The sequence below is a fragment of the Pteropus medius genome, unplaced genomic scaffold (genome assembly GCF_902729225.1).
Source record: "Pteropus medius unplaced genomic scaffold, Ma_sr-lr_union100, whole genome shotgun sequence".
NCBI classification, from domain to species: domain Eukaryota; kingdom Metazoa; phylum Chordata; class Mammalia; order Chiroptera; family Pteropodidae; genus Pteropus; species Pteropus medius.
In genome coordinates this window covers 6,633,253-6,637,266 of record NW_024340700.1, presented here as the reverse complement: position 1 = coordinate 6,637,266, position 4,014 = coordinate 6,633,253, and the positions used below count along the sequence as shown (strand labels likewise).

Genomic DNA, 4,014 nt, shown 5'->3' with positions numbered 1-4,014 from the left:
TCGCCGAGAGGTGACGGGGCCTGTGTGCAGCACAGAGCCTCACACGAGCTAGAATTAAAATCCCGGGGTAAACGGAGGCCGAACGCACGGCCACCAGTAGACCGAGCCGGGCGGAGCTGCTCCTGGGCCTCGGCCGGCACGGCCTACTTCTCTCCATTTTCTCCTTCGTCCGAAGGTCTTGGGGTACGTTGTCCTCGCCCACAATCATCCCCTCTGCCCTGTTTCTGACGACCGTCGCCGTTCAGCTTCCCGGTGCACAGGTGGTCCAGGCGCCTCAGGGTGACGCGTGGCTGCCCCCCAGGAGACATGCCATGGGGTGGCTGCTTCGTGCCCACCCGCTCTGCTGGTGGCCGTAAGCACCGGACAGGGCCCCTGCCAACCCGGCGCCAGGCCCAGTGCTCAACGTGCACTCCGAGGGGACAAGTGTGCCGCGCCCCAGCCCAGTGGGAGCCTTGGGAGCACACGGAGGGAAGGCCGTGGTGGCCGTTGATGGCCACCGGCCGAGAGAATGTGTGTGACATGCACGCCTTGGAGGTCATTTGCTTCGTGCGCCTGCAGCGAGTGAAGCCGAACCCTGTGGGCAAGCGCCTTAGAGGGCTGCGAGGCCTGTGACGATTTCGCAGAGGGTCGCGGTGACAGGGCCTCGGGGAGGGAGCCGAGGAGCTTGGGCAGTCGGGGTGGCTCAAGCCCCAGTGGCCCGGGGGCCCCTCCATCCACGCAGGGTGACCAGTGTCTGGGAAAGTGGCTGGGGTCACACAGCGCTTCCCAACGATGGAACCAGGGGACCTGGTTTGTCCACTTCGAGAGGCCCCGGTTACAGGTGTCACGTGTGTTCTCCCGTCCGGCCGTGGCTCTCCTGCCAGTAGAAGTTCTAGTCACTCTGAGAAAAACCAAACGATGCCCTAGATGAAGTCAAAGCTGCGCGCCGTGGTCACGCGGGCGCCGGGAAGGAACGCTGGGGCTCGCGGCGTCCCAGCTTCTCAGCTCTCTGGCGACGGGCGAGCCGCGGGCCACCGGCACCGTGCTCCCCAGTTTCGGGAGCATGCGCCCCGCCGGCCGCTGGCTGAGTCGCCAGCCCGTCTTGGCTGTGGAAGGCAACTTCACGGTAAACGTGTGGCAAGGTCTCATCTGAGGTCCTCTGGCACCACCAAGTGGCTGACCTGACAGCCCCTCAAATCGCCCTCACCTAGCTTGTCACCAGATTCCTCCCAGTGTCTCTGTCCTGCTTCCGATCCCCGGTTCTGAGTAGTGTTGTTGCTTATTAGACTCGCTGGTCACCATCTGCACTTCATCTTTGGGTCCCCTTCGAAGGGCTGATTTTTCCTATGAATGCAACACATTTTTCTCTGGCTTCTTTATGCTTCTTTATGCTTTTGCCATTTCTGTGGCATTCGACAAACACGTAGAGTTGTACGTCCGCCACGCAGCACTGCGCAGAACGACTGTGACCCTGAGAGTTCCCCCTGGGGCCTGTCGCCCTCGCGCCCCGCGCCCTTCCTGAGCGGCTGCTCCTCTCCCTTCCAATGCTGCGCTCTCGGCCTTTCCCAGGACGCCACATAAACGGAAAAATACAACACCAGCTCCTTTTCACTTGCCAAAACGGAGTTGAGATTCTCCCGTGAACCAGCTTGTGAGCCAGCTGCCCGCCCTCGTCACCGCTCCGCCGTGGCCACATGTGAGGACACACCTTTGTCCGTCCTCTGTCGAAGGACAGCTTGGCTGTGTTCCAACGTGAGGTGTTATGAATAAAGTAGGCATAAGCGTTTACCAACGGCTTTTTGTGGGGACGTAAGTTTTCCATCCACTTCGGTAAAACATCGGGAGAGGATTTTCTGGGTCACATGCTGTGTATTTACTGTCATAAGAAACAGCCCAGCCGTCGCCCGCGGGGGTTTGCTATTCCTGCCTTCCCACCAACAAAGAAGACTTCTTAGGGCTCCACATCTGTATCAGTGTTTGGTTTTGTCACTTTTTAAAAAAATTAATTTTAGAAATACTGTTGAGAGTGTGTGAGTGTGAGTGTGTGTGTGTGTGTGTGTGTGTTCTGGATAAAAGTTCTTTCTTAGATGTGTCATTTGCAAATAATTACTCTAAGTCTGTGGCTTATCTTCTCATTTTATTTACAGAATCCTTTGCAAAACAAAAGTTGTTTCTTAAAATTTTTGATGAAGTCGAATTTAGCATTTTTTTTTTCTTTTATGTCTCATGCTTTTGGTATTGTTGCTACAAACTCATTGCCAACATGAAGGTCATGTAGATTTTCTTTGGTATTTTTTTCTAGAAGGTTGATAGTTTTTCATTTTACATCTAGGCCTATAATTTATTAAGAATTAGTGTGCGGATATGGGGCACGGTATGGATCAATGTTCTTTTTTTATGCAGATGAATATCCAAGGGTTTCACCACCATGAACCGAAAGGCTGTTTTCCTCAGGTGGAACGCCTTCGCGCCTCTACCCAGAGCCCCTTGCCAACATATGTGCGAGTCTGTCTCTGGACTCTCTGGTTGTGTAGACTCATTTGTCCAGCACGAAGCAGATTTCACGTGGTTTCGATTAACTGCAGCGACGAGGTAAATCTTGCAGTTGGGCCGTGGGAGTCCCGCAGCTTTGTTCCTTCGCTTGTTTGCTTGTTTTTCAGAATTATTGTGGTCCCAGCAGCTCCTTTGTCTTTCTCTGTGGATTGTGTGTCCGTTTGTCATCCACAGGACAGACGTGCTGGGACTTGACTGAGATCGCACCGACCAAACTGGGCACAACTGGGAGAATCGACATATTCCCACGCACAAAACAGTATGTTTCTCCATTTACCGAGGTCTTTTTTATGTCTTTCATCAATGGTGTGTGGTTTTCAGCCCACGAACGTTTCGCTTATTCTGATACATTAGACCTCAGTGTTGCATTTGTTTTGTTGCTATTGCAAACGACGTTTTTAAAATTCAAATTCAGATGTTTATCTTAGTACATAGAAATATGTTAAATTTTCATACGAAGTGTTTATGGACACAGAGATGTTTGTAATCCTACTGAATTTAGATGTTTCTCACACAAGCATCGAACACCCTAAATTGTTCTCTAAACATTGCATCAGCTATACTTTGTGAGTTTCGATGTGTTGTATTTTCATTTAGCCCAATATCTTTTAAATTTAGTGTGAGGTGTCTCTTTGACCCGTGAATAATTTAGAAGTGTGCTCTTAGTTTCCATGTATTCAGGGATTTTCCAAATACATATTTTCTCTTTTATTTCCAGTTAATTATGTTATGCTCTTTATGACTGAGAATATTATTTGTGAATATTTCAACTTAGGAAAAATGTAATTTGCTGCTGTTAGATGGCGTCATCTATAAATGTCAATGGTGTCAAGTTCGTTAAGAGTATTTATAGAAAAAACATAGAAGACAAGATTAATAAACTTCTGTTGGTGAAACTTTCCCAAAGAGGACATAGACAAACATAAATTACAGATGAAATAATGAAAACTATGAACTTTTACCCTTCAGAAGACATTATTAAAAATCATATGACAGGCTGAGAGAAAGTATTTGCAAAACAAATACCTGACAAAAGGCTTTTTTTTGTTCTGAATATATAAATAACGTAGAACCAATGGTAACAAAACAAGTAATCCAACGCAAATACAGGCAAAGATTTTAAGGAATGCTTCAATAGCAACAAAAAGTGCACAGCTGGCAAAAATGCACATAAAAAGATTTTCAAAGTTTCATCATTGTCATTAGGAAAAGGCAGAGTGGGAGCCTGACGTTCGAAGGTGTGACCATGTCCAGGGCCGGTGGGGATGGACGGTGACGTGGTCTCCTATGCACTTCTGCTGGGAGCGTAAAACCATTTTGGAAAACAGCTGGCAAATTTACAAAAGATTAAATATGTACCTACCATGTGACCTAATCATTTTACTGCTGGTATTAACATATTTGAAACATAAATGATTGATGGAAATGCTCAAAGCACATTTTATTTGTAAGAGCCCCAAACTGGAAATAATCTAAATGCCC

At 48.3% G+C, this 4,014-nt stretch overlaps 1 long non-coding RNA gene across 1 annotated transcript; it reads left to right on the top strand.

Moving 5' to 3' along the window:
* The first annotated feature begins 1,494 nt into the window (after window positions 1–1,494).
* On the top strand, window positions 1,495–2,854 carry LOC120617304 (uncharacterized). The gene is made up of 3 exons (XR_005656883.1): window positions 1,495–1,750; window positions 2,383–2,571; window positions 2,707–2,854. It is a non-coding gene; the product is annotated as an uncharacterized LOC120617304 (long non-coding RNA).
* Window positions 2,855–4,014: the final 1,160 nt, after the last annotated feature.